General features: G+C 42.0%; 1 protein-coding gene across 12 annotated transcripts in view; it reads left to right on the top strand.

Moving 5' to 3' along the window:
• Positions 1–13,007, top strand: part of mef2aa (myocyte enhancer factor 2aa) — a 247,731-nt gene that overhangs the window by 62,243 nt on the left and 172,481 nt on the right. Inside the window, exon 1 of one of the 12 annotated variants that reach the window (XM_070858307.1) lies at positions 6,260–6,373. The exons of 10 other annotated variants lie outside the window; for them this stretch is intronic. The gene's annotated coding sequence lies outside the window, so the exon portion shown is untranslated. Of the gene's footprint in view, positions 1–6,259; positions 6,378–13,007 lie in introns of those variants that run through there. One more of the 12 variants, XM_070858308.1, reaches the window with a different exon arrangement.

Here is a 13,007-nt window from a genome sequence, read left to right as displayed (position 1 = left end):
AGTACATCCTATCCTTTACACCTTGCAATGACACCAAATCTCCTTGATTGACGACAGCACCAGTTTGCCAATGATCCAATCTTTCCAGTTATACATGGTAATAAGGAAGACCATTTTTTTTCCATCTGTGGTAGAGTCTGCTGTTTAGTTATCACTTTCATCTTTATTGAAGTTAGCCATCTGTGGTAGCACCATTCATGGTCAATTGTTACTTTTGCTGCAGACTTCCTCTTCTGGCCTTTGGAGCAAGTCCATCTCAGCTTATTACAATGTTACACATACTCTGAATAGTGGTGACTTGTATCTTCTGTGTTCCTTTCACAAAAGCCCTGGATGTTGGCATTCTTCTCTGGACCAATGAATGGCAATTAATTGTCCATTTCGGTCACGCATTGAAAGCTCAACGGCCTTGAACTTAGCTTTGTTTCTGTGGCATATGTTGTGCTTTGTAGTTGATTTTTTTTTAATGGTGCTGATTTTAATTATTTTTTTGCCAAACTGATCAACAACCAGTCAAGCAGCATTTTGAATTTGGGCTGCTTGTCCTTTGGACCATGCTGAGTTTTGCTTGAAGAATGCAAGTTCTCCAAGAGTTCTCTTTGCCAGGTGAACATTGGGCTTTACTTCGCATGCAGCTAGCTGCTCCATTTTACTAATGCTCTGCAGCCTCCATTATCTTCTTCTGAAAGTTATCAGTGTAGCCTTTTCTTTTCTGGAACCTTTTGAGTCAGTTTAAGTTTTGCTTCTAGCACTTTCGCCACTGCAAGATGTTCTCTGGATATGAATGTCTTCACATAATACTGCACAGGGGATCTTTGAGTACTTCAATTACTTGCAACAGATACAAGAGCCCATAATATGTGGCAGTTTTCTCATTAGGATTAACGTTGAGGTTATTTTCATCCTATTGCTAGCATTCAAAGATTAATTTTTCTTTCTGAAATTGAGTTTTCTTGGGCTCATTCACTGTCAGTTGCCTTGATTGTGATTATCACAGTGAAGCTGTATGTGGGGGAGACAATGATAATTTCTCAGTAATTTCAGATATGATTATGGAATTTATTTGTAATCTCTTAAGCGATGGCATGAGTGCAAAAGTCATGTAGGATAATATCAGTGTAGCTTCAGTCACTTGATAAGACATGGGTACTTGTAGTCTGGGAACTTTCCATTCTGCTCTGCTGGAAATTGTTGTAATTATTACAGGTGAAAGTGTAACACATCTACAGGGTCCAGGTCATGTTCATGATGAGCGTGATACAAGTCATCTAAAATATATTGAAAATGGTGAGTGGCCTGAGGATTGTAACAGAGTGGGGCAATACACATACCATTTGGTGACCAATTGATTACAAAGGGGGTCTGACTGAACATTATTCAATGGCCATCAAACAAACAAACAGTCTCTCGGGTATAACTGCCCCCTCTCTTTCCCCTCCTGGCTGAACAAGCTCTTGCGCCCCCCCCCCATACACATTGAGCAAGATTTTTGTCTGAAACCTTTCCACCACTCAGCAAGATTTTAACCTCTTGTCTCTTTTTCCCCCTTTTTACAGTAAGCCCCCTTCCTAACTGCATTTCCTATTCACACCACCACCCACTGGCTCCTCAATTGCTGGCTGCTCCGTAGTTCAATCCTCCTTCTCCTGTTGATCCGAATCCCCCTTCCTCAGAAATTCCTCCCTCCTTCCCTCCCAGGTGCTATCTCCTCTGCCCCCTTCTCTGCTAATCTCTGTCTCTCGCTCTGTCTCTCGCTCTGTCTCTCGCTCTATCTCTCGCTCTGTCTCTCGCTCCTCTCCTGCCTCACCTCCCTTCTACCTTCCCCATTTCTTCTCAATTCTCTTCCCATTCTTCTCATTTTGATTATCTATTAAGGTGCCATTATCTTCCACGCTCTAACCCTGCTTAACCTAAAATATTCAAATTGGTCTTGACTCTGTGTGCAATGCCATGGGAGATTGATGAGCACCTCTATGATATTCCATTTATTAGGAATATCCAATAAATATGATTCAGCGCCTTGAAACTGAGCTAAAGGTGTTCAAAGAATGTCTAAAGTATCAATTATAAGCCTGAGTTTTCCTATTAGATTGGAGTGGCTTCATATGATCGGGTAAATTCACTGATCCCGTGCTCCCAGGCAGAGCAGCGCTCAAAAGGAGCACAAGTCGGAGGATTGTTGCTGGGGTGTTGTAGCCCGATCTCTGACCTGTGCTCCCTTTGAGTGTGGCTCCCTGTTGGGGACTTTACCCTCTTGTATACAGCAACTAGCTTCCCAAAAAAGTATTTCTCAATATAATGCTCTTTTTGTCAACTTGTATTTGCTGATTTATAAAGTTCGTCTAGTGTCAGCCTTGAGGTGGGAAGGGCACCCTTCTCCCTTACCAATTGCAATCTGTGCTGTGGACTAAAACTCAGTTGCCAATCCTAATTAAAGGTAACAAGCTACAATAGCAACATTCAATAACGGAAAATCAAAAATCAGTCTATTTTATCCGCAGTAGAATCCAGGCACTGTGTCCCAGATGAATTAACCATGCTGACTGGTTAGCTAATATTGCCTGACTTTTGTTTGATCTTTACATTTGAGGTTTGACATAATTGAAATCCCCAAGTGTGCCACAGCCATGTAGTGTATTCCTAAATGTCTCTTCTATTTTGTGAAGTAGAGTAAAGGTAGGCAAATGGTTTGGATTAGTTGGTTGGGATTCTGTCACCTGAATCAAAAGGTTTTGATTCAAATACTTTTAAAAGGAAGACTTGTAATTATATAGCGCCTTTCATGACCTCAGGACGTCCCAAAGCGCTTTACAGCCAACTAAGTACTTTTTTGAAGTGTAGTCACTGTTGTAATGTAGGAAACGCATCAGCCAATTTGCACAGCATGCTCCCACAAACAGCAATGTGATCATGATCAGATAATCTGTTTGTGCGATTGTGATTGAGGGATAAATATTGGCCAGGACACCGGGGATAACTCTCTTGCTTTTCAAAATCGTGCCATGGGATCTTTTACGTCCACCTGAGAAACTGAGGCCCCGTCTGTTCTAACGTCTCCTCTGAAAGACTGCACCTCCGACAGTGCAGCACTCCCTCAACACTGCACTGGAGTGTCCGCCTAGATTTTTGTGCTCGATTCTCTGCACAACCTTCTGAGTCCCAAAAGTCGGCCGACGGACAAAGATGGCGGCCCGGGGTGCTGCAGGCCTCCACTTTAAGCAGCGCCACGAGAGCGGATGTTGGCCTGCTTTGCGACTCGCGAAGCTGGCATTGACATCAGCCCACGCTAACGGGGCGATTTCCCCCGCAGGGCATTAAAGGGTCAGCGCGCACCTCAACAACGTCATCGCCGGTTACGCAGCAGCCCGGGGCGCTAACCGCAGGGCATAGCTCTGCCGGGTTCTTGCCTCTGAAGCCCTCCCCCAAGCGAAAACTGCCTTGCTCCCCGAAGGTGCTGTGAAAAAGGGAAATTTTGCCCCCTTCGTGTCTAGTTTTCACTTCCGAAATGTCCAGATACATTTGACTTTCGGTCAAAAACAAGATGGGTGGAAATCCTGAAATAGGAACTCTGCATTCTGCTAATAGGCATTCCAAAAAAACAAATCCATTTATTTTCCTGCCTCTATCGCACTAGATTAATTTCCCTACCATTTATGTCACCAGACCTTTTATTGAGATGAGCTCCAGAATTGGTTGTGCAGAGCTGAAAGTCCCTTGTGCAATTTCCCATATTACTGTAAAGTACTGTATTTATAAAATATATGAACCAAGCATATTCTATGAACACACAGCTGCAAATTGTGCTGTAGAATGTTTCTATTACTCATGACTTGAACTGAGACTAATGAGTTGTGTTGAGCTTGGTTGCAGCAAATAAATGACAGGTCTCAATTGGCAGTCGTGTATCCTGCTCCTATCCTATACCTTCAGTAGGCTCCAAAGTACTGGTACTGTGAGGATTAGATCGAAAGTGTTTTAATTCACAACTAGGTTCACAAACCTCATTTGACGGCGATTGGGCTGCTCCAGATGACTTCAAAAAAACATTCTGTCTTGCTTGGGATGTCTGAAGGAGGGTAAAAAAGTACAGCTGCTGTCCCGTCAATCAAATAGTGGGAATGTAGCATTCGTGGCGAGCTCTGTGGGCTTTGCCATTTTTCTTTTCTGCCCGAAGAAGTAAAATATGAATCTTGGGTTGGGAGAAGGAAGCGGACTAGACGGGATTGACTTGGAGGGAAGAAAATGAATAAACGAGGAAAGGAATGAACAAAACCTTGTGTCGGTCATGATAAATGGTTTGGATTAACATTTACTTTTATATTCTGTGGATTGACAGAAATTGCAGATATAATGCAGCATCATTTTGTAGGTGATTCCTGGCCGAGCAGGTTGGTGTGCCAGCGTGTATCACCACTGTGTTCGTGCCCACAATTCCACCGTCCTCTTAGATTCTTGGCAGGGGGTGGGCGGTGGAGTGTTGAAGCATTTCTCCGAGAAGATGGGTGGGCCGGCACAATCTCCTATTGCCCACTTCTTCTGAGAAGAGTTATAAAGTGGCAATTATAGATGGATTCCCACCTGCTCAGCTGGGGAATGTGTGACTGCGTTGGTAGGAACCCTAAAAAGGGGAACAGTGGCATTTTTTTCATGTAAGCCTTCCAAATGTGCAGATTTGTATTGGTGGATCCACACAGCATGCATTTTGATAATGCATTTCTCGTGAACTTCATTCACTGAGCTTCCAGGCAGAGCCCTGGCTTAATGCATCTCACTCTATGGAGTTCCATTTACTCGGGTCTATTTCTTCTCTTTCACACTCCCCCCTCCAAAACAAATGGATTTACAATTACTGCGTTGGCAGAAGATTTCCTTCTTGTGGTGTCTGTAGTAGAATCTTTAAATGTGTGTACGTTTTCACTATAAATAATGCTGAGGAGAAATCTTCACTCGTGCAATGCAAGTATTGATTTTTTTTCCTGTTTTTGTTGTGTTTGCAAGTGTGATCAAAGAAATTATTCACATGCTGTATTTGATATTTGCTGCCATGCTTTTTTGAGAGTGCTTACAATTCATAGTTGTCTCCTGTTTTTTTTTTCTTGCTTTCCGCTGTCACATTATAATATGCTATTTCTGCAGACACAACATTGCAGAAGTGCTGAAGCATTTATTTTTGATTTTTTTATTTTGAATGTGTAAGTCCTTGCTCATGAAATCTGGAGACTACTTGGACTCATCTCCTCAATGTACAGTCATCAACCTAGTTCTTATGGTAGGTCATGACTCCTACTGTCAAGGAGAGCAATCTAATTCATGCTTTTATTTGAGAGCTTGCTGATGAGGCTTAATGACGCTCATTGATTAGCTCTCTGCTCAATAAACCCCAGTGATGTCATGCACACTCTTGAGCAGCACAAAGAGCTTTAGGAATCTTTCTTCATTTTACTCTTGAAAAATGTGACAACATGGTAACCCCATTAATCCACCCACAGTTGTTTTCGACTAGATTTGTTGTGCCATAGAATTGTTTATTTAGCATGATCAAGTTAAAATAATTTCAACTTAATGTATGATTTGATAAATAGAGCTAGGAATACAGCTCTCGTGGTCAAGTGCCTTTTTAAAATCTTGCTGTCTTTGTGCTTCTGGGATAATCATTTAGATACAGTAATAAATCATGAGGTCATGGAAGTATATTATGTGGTGAATATGCACCCCTGTTTTGTCTGAATTTTAACCTAGCCGTTAGAGGTTACCATTGTTTCTTGACTCACTGGCTTAAAACTCTCGATTACAACACAACTTGACAATATAACCACAAGTGTTGATCCTGTAATTAAAATAATTCTGCTGTTGGAAAAGCTGGTTTCACTTGCTATTTATTGAATTGCATAGTCTTATTTCCACGTACCGTGAATGCTGTGGCTAAAAGCTTTGGCTTTCTTTGTTAGTTGAATATTTGGATCACCTGATGAAGCAAAATCTGAAATGTGAATTTAGGGGTCATTAAAGTGAGCAGAGAAGAAGTTGCCGTGTACTTTGAGTGAAGAGTTCTCCTGAAAGGCCTCACCATGTGGGCTTTTACAAGCTGTGACTTTGCTGATGCAGGTGAAATAGAAGAAGACAGCGATGGTTTCTCAGCTGTTGAATCACTAGTGAGCCATCAATATCTCTTCCTTCAGCTGCCACTGCTTTTCAAACAGGAGTGAGGTGTCCACTGGGCCAGAGGCGTTTGGTGACTTAGTCAGCCTTCGTGATAGACTACAAACAGTTGGTTTCAGTGAGTCCATCACTGAGCAGTTGTTTTCCATACCCGCGTGACTGGGAGGATCTGCGGTTTCAGATCTGTTTCAGATTTGCTTCTGGTTACGTTCGTGTAGGTAAAATATAATTTCTTTCAGGCTCATGTATGTTGATTTAAAATGCTGAAAAACAGATCTGTGAATCTGGTGAATGGCTTGTATTGTGATTTAAAAAATAATGCTCATGTGGCGGAATATACAACTGCACAAGAGCCATTATTTAACCACTACTTTGGGTTATGTTGGTAACAGAAAAGTGTTTTTCTTTGAGGTTTATGGCTTTACTTTTATTTCCTAGTTTGTACCCGAATTTGTATCAGTGGTAATAATGCAGCTTTGCTGTATTAGCGCTCGACTTGAGGCACTGTAATTGCTCCTCGGGCTTTAGATTGGAATAAGGCTAAAAGATATGTAGTCTGTGAATTAAGTTCTGAAAGCTGAAGAAATTATTATTCATGCATGGTCTAATTCTATCCATTTAGGTGTTGGTTTCATTGCAAGTTATTAAAATGTGTCATGATTTTAAAAATGATGCAATTATAAATGTATCCGGATAACTGAAACAAGATTGAAAGCTTTTGTTCTTGGGGTGTTCTGACAATGTGTAATGAAATAATGGTGTGGACTATTGCTAGCAGCTTTTCACGGTGGTATTGAACCCTTGTTTACAGCCTTGTATGTTATCTGGAGTGGTAGCAAGATTATGTTAAATCTGCATAAAATATACCTGAAGTACAGAACACTGGGGGAATGAAGAGAGGGGAAAGGAGGTTGTAATAAATTTGTTCGTTGATTCTCATTTAGTTGCTGAGAAAATTAGTCACTCGTTGTTTTGTTTAGATTAGATAAGCATTGACTGACAAGTTTCTCCACATTCACTGAAATCCTTCCTTTTTTCTTTCCTTCCTTTTCTTTTTTTTTTCCTTCCCTTCCTTCGCTTTACTTCCTTCTTTCTTAAATGCAAGTTTAAAGCTGCTAGCTAGTTCCAAATCAATCTTACCATTGCACATTTCAGAAATTGCTTTTTTTTTAAATTAAAATAAAATGCAGTTTTCTTAAAGATTTTTTTTTGATTTTACAGATTCTTGAAGACCAATTAAATACTTTCTTTAACCTTTCAATCTGGTATTGTTTTGTAAAATCCCAACATTATTACTGTCAGTGACTCATCACTTTATAAGCTCAACAAGCATTCCAGTCAATTTTTTAATAAAATGTTCCAACTAATATATATTTCAGTAACCTTAAAGGAAGAATCAGTTTAAACATTAATGCAACAACTTTATCCTATTTTCATAATTAAATGAGCAGCCAGAAAAGATGACAGTTTAACTGGCATCCTAAAACCAATGTTACCATAACAACTTTATGAAGTGACAAAATTGAGACTTTATTATCTTATTCTTTAGAAAGCCACAGTTAATTAGAGAGCATGTTTTTGCCATTCACCTAATATTCCACCCTCAGGGGTTTTTAAAGTGTAGATGGATTTTTGGTGTTGGGGTCAATTCAATCTCTTGCCTTTTTTTAGAAAAATAATCAATTTTGCTTTTCTTTACAAGTTGACATATGAGGGTTCTTGACATTGAGGATTATTTTATTGGCACGAGTACTGAGGTTTTGGAAATAGGGATGTAAGTTCACGTCCAATTGTTGCAAATAAAATTCTGCCTGCTCAAGCAATTGAAATTCTGCACAGGGAAGGTAACAGTTGGATCAAGCTCAAACGGCTGCAGAGCAATGATGAATGAGTGACCAGTGTCCTTGTGAGGGAGGTGCGAAATCGCAGGTATACCTTCAAGATGTGTATTGGGATCTTCTCCAAAAGGCTTAAAGAATTTGCAACTCATTTGGTGATTTAAAAGTGGAAGATAACATATTTGCAACCCTCTTTCATACATATACAAAATATTTGCATCTGGGGTTCGGGTTCGTTTCCATGGTTCGAAACCGGTTTTGCCACGCAAGTAATGAAGGTGTGGCTACTAAAATGCAGTTTATTACATTTGATGTAAGGCATCATCAACAATGCCACGTAGTTTCTTAAATCCTCCTTCGCCTAAGGCTTTTTAATTGACTCTACTCCATGCCCCTAACTATGGGGTGGGGATGGAAGTTTCAGTGCCATCTTCATTAGTTGAAGAAATGCTCTCATTGATAGGTGATAAATAATGTGACGTGATAAATAAATATTTTCAGAATAGCTCACTAATGTTTTTTCGTCAGCAGTCATTGCATACCATGTTTAAAAATAGGGTTTTATATAGAAATAAAACTTCCTGGATTTCTTGCCAAACCGATGACGGATCATTTTTCTCCTTGTTTTCTGTGTTCCTTTAGAAGACCGATATGTAAAGAACTGTCGCCTTGTGAATATTTTGCTCCTTGAGCATGTATTTGGCAACACAACCATTACTGCCTCATTAATCTGTGACTTCAATATCCTCATTGGGCAGTAAGCACATTTGAAGTTTCTTTCTTTTCATTCAGTGGTGCATTCATTGAAAAAAGGGGTACAGAGTTATGGGGAGTGGGTGGGGAAGTGGCGTTGAGGCCAAGATCAGATCAGCCATGATATTGAATGGCGGAGCAGGCTCGAGGGGCCAAATAGCCTACTCCTGCGCCTATTTCTTATGTTCTTCTGTAGAGCAAGGTTTCCATCTTTTGGATGTTTGTGCTTTTGTGCAAAGCATCACATTAAACATTCTCATTAAAATTTGTGGCTTCTCAATAATGCCCAAATGCTGATTTCTGGCAAAAACTGCACGTTTGAAGGGCGCACCAGTGCTGAAATACTATAAAAGGACCTTGTGTCAAAGCGCTGTAACACAGTGCGCAGTGGTCATTTTTTCAGAGCTTTTTTTTAAAAAGATATCTGGATGTGTGTGTTTTCAGATGTTTGTTTTTCTTTTCTGACCTTTTTGCCGACATTCTAAATGCTCTCCACAACCCTCTGTATTAGCCTGTTCTTCAGCAAAATATTTACATACAGAATTTATCATTTCTAGTAGAATTGATTTTTACCAATATGGTATTGATTTGGTCAGCAGAGTTTAGAACGTGCAGGAATCCAGCACTATGTTTGTCTGCCCAAAGCCTGTTTTTGAGAAATCTACACCGGTAGAGTTTCTGTTTGCCAGTTCCAGGATGGAGTTTCTTCCACAAGGACACAGCTCACTTATTTAAGCCCAAAAAGAACCTCCCTGGTTGCTCGGTGAGTGGTGAGGCGAAGCCTAGTGGTGTTCAGCCATACCAAGTCTGTTGCCAAGATTGTCTTCTCCTGCTTCTCTATCATTTCCCAGTTACAGCCCTTCATCCCCATCTCCTCTACTGACTTCCTCGTCCATCGCTTCCTTACCTTGAGGATTAACATCTCTAATGTGCTGTTCACTGACCTCTCTACTTCCATCTTGCCCCTTTTGTTTGGGAATCTGCTCCAGCTGGTCACAACCTGCACCAAACTCCCTGGGGGCAAAATTGCCCATTTTTATAGCCCTGTTAGCGCCTCCGTTGGGGTGGAGGCGGGGGGGGCGGGGCAATGGCCCTGCCTGGTGAGGAAGAAGCTACCGCCACCTGAGAAATTGCCCTGGAGGTTTGGAAGGCGCTGTCCCGGCAGTGCTGCACCCCACGCTTGGCACCCCCGGGCTGGTGCACAACTGTCAATGACATCATTGCAGTGCATGCCAACCCCTTAATGCCCCATGCGGGAAACCGTGAGGTTGGCATGGGTGGATGCCAGCCGGGGTCCCCCTTTGAGAACATAACATAAGAACATAAGATATAGGAGCAGGAGTAGGCTATTTGGCCCCTCGAGCCTGCTCCGCCATTCAATAAGATCATGGCTAATCTGATCATGGACTCAGCTCCACTTACCTGCCCGCTCCCCATAACCCTTTATTCCCTTATTGCTCAAAAATCTGTCTAGCTCCGCCTTTAAATATATTCAATGACCCAGCCTCCACAACCCTCTGGGGCAGAGAATTTCACAGATTTATGACCCTCTGAGAGAAGAAATTCCTCCTCATCTCAGTTTTAAATGGGCAGACCCTTATTCTGAGACTGTCCCCTAGTTTTAGTTTCCCCTATGAGTGGAAATATCCTCTCTGTATCCACCTTGTCGAGCCCCCTCATTATCTTATATGTTTCGATAAGATCACCTCTCATTCTTCTGAACTCCAATGTGTATAGGCCCAACCTACTCAACCCATTTTCATAAGTCAGCCCCCTCATCTCTGGAATCAAACTAGTGAACCTTCTCTGAACAGCCTCCAATGCAAGTATATCCTTCCTTAAATACGGAGACCAAAACTGCACGCAGTACTCCAGGTGTGGCCTCACCAATACCTTGTACATTTGTAGCAGGACTTCTCTGCTTTTATATTCTATCCCCCTTGCAATAAAGGCCAACATTCCATTTGCCTTCCTGGGTTAATGCTGTACCTGCATACTAACTTGTTGTGTTTCATGCACAAGGACCCCCAGTTCCCTCTGTACTGCAGCACTTTGCAATTTTTCTCCGTTTAAGTTATAATTTGCGTTTCTATTTTTTCTGCCAAAGTGGATAACCTCATATTTTCCCACATTATACTCTATCTGCCAAATTTTAGCCCACTCACTTACCCTGTCTATATCCTTTTGCAGATTTTTTGTGTCCTCCTCACAATTTCCTTTCCCACCCATCTTTGTATCATCAGCAAACTTGGCTACATTACACTCGGTCCCTTCATCCGAGTCATTTAATATAGATTGTAAATAGTTGAGGCCCCAGCACTGATCTCTGCTGCACCCCACTAATTACTGTTTGCCAATCGGAAAATGATCCATTTATCCCGATTCTCTGTTTTCTGTTAGTTAGCCAATCCTCTAATATAATAATATATTACCCCCAACCCCGTGAACTTTTATCTTGTGCAGTAACTTTTTATGTGGCACCTTATCGAATGCCTTCTGGAAATCCAAATACACCACATCCACTGGTTCCCCTTTATCCACACTGCTTGTTACATCCTCAAAGAACTCCAGCAAATTGGTCAAACATGATTTCCCTTCCATAAAACCATGCTGACTCTGCTTGATTGAATTATGCTTTTCCAAATGTCCCACTACTGCTTCCTTATTAATGACCTCCAGTATTTTCCCAAAGGGGAGGCCTTGAGCGCCCCGGGCCGCCATCTTTATTTGTCGGCCGACTCTTGGGTCCGCCTGACACTGGCGGCCCTCTCGTCGACCTGGCGGCCATCGTGCAGCCAGGCTACTGGCCTGCTGGATCGCGTACCCGGTGGCCCAGTGGCTGGCCACCAAAGTGCCTGTAGAGTGTGCAGCGGCCCTCCCCTTTAATTGAAGGGGAGGTGTGTTGTAGTGCGTCGGAGACAGCACTCGACTGCCTTTTGAGGGGGCGCATGGCCCAATTCTGAGTTGGGGTCGGGACCTCCGGGCCGGGCGCAGGAAGGACAATTTCTTGCCCCCTATCTCCGGATTACTGCTGGCCTCTGCTCACTCTTCATAGGCGTGGCCACCAAAGCCCTGCCCTGTAGAACCGTCTTCCAAAAGCACCTTGCGACTTGCCTCCCTGCCTTCAGAATCCCCCTGCAATACCTGTCTCTTCACAGTGACTTTGCTCTCGTCTTCTAAAACTTCTTATTTACTTACTTGTTCCTTGCTTTCCTCGGTCGAGCATTCTGGGGAGTGGGGAGGGCGGGGGGCTCTTTAACACGAGGAGCAGTATATAAATGCAAGTTGTTGCTAAGTGGGATGGGTTAACCTAACAATAATATTGTGTACCAATAGTGTCATTTTTGAAGAAGGTAGGCTTTTTGTGAGGAATATTTGACTTTTAATTTTGCATGCAGAATTTTCAAAGTTGATCAAAAATGTAAAATAGCACTGATACAATGAGGCTTAGTCCTTTATTGTAATTGTTGTGTTTTAACATTTCGCATTGATGCATGTTGATTGGTTTGGGAACAGTACGAGCTTAGATTTATAGAGTAGATGTACTTAATCTGATTTGAGGAAGCGCAGTACTGTGATCAGAAGGATTTTCTGATGGGTTCATGCTGAATGTCAATTAGAGCACAATATAATAATTGAGTGTTTAGAAAATATCTCTCGTTTTAAGTTACATTGTCAGTGTTTTCTTTATGGGAACATAACAATAAATGTCATTATCTGTTAGTGAGCTTTTCACCATCATTATTTAAGAACCTATTTCGGGTAGTAAATACTTTGGTCTTCATTTTCTATGGGGGGCGATTAGTTACACACAACACTGGAAGTCTGGGGTCTTTTTCTTTTGCTCTTGCGTATTTAACAAAGTTGTCAAAATATATACACTCTGACACATGCTTGGACCTTTGCCAGAACTGCGGTCCTGGACCAAGAAACATTTGTCTCAATAGGGCTAACAGGCTGGCAGTTGGAAAGCACGAGGGAGGGAACTGAGTAACGGTCTAGATGTATTTGGATTGTGTAAGCTAACGTGTGGGGCAGCAAGTACTCTGGGTAGGAGAGCAGCAAGTAAGTGGGCCGAGTCTTTCTGGATGGGTGCCATGTCAGGAAGCACTTGAGGGGGCAGATAACCTAGTTCAGCCCACCCAGACCTGACCAGAGCCTTTCAACGCCTCCCCACCACCCTCCCGATCTGGTTTCTCAGCTGAATTGGGACTATGTGGCTGAATAATTACTTTGTTCAGTATAACGGTATAGGAG

This window comes from Pristiophorus japonicus, chromosome 17, assembly GCF_044704955.1.
Source record: "Pristiophorus japonicus isolate sPriJap1 chromosome 17, sPriJap1.hap1, whole genome shotgun sequence".
NCBI classification, from domain to species: domain Eukaryota; kingdom Metazoa; phylum Chordata; class Chondrichthyes; family Pristiophoridae; genus Pristiophorus; species Pristiophorus japonicus.
Note: the sequence above shows the minus strand (reverse complement) of the source record. Positions and strands in the feature narration are given on the sequence as shown.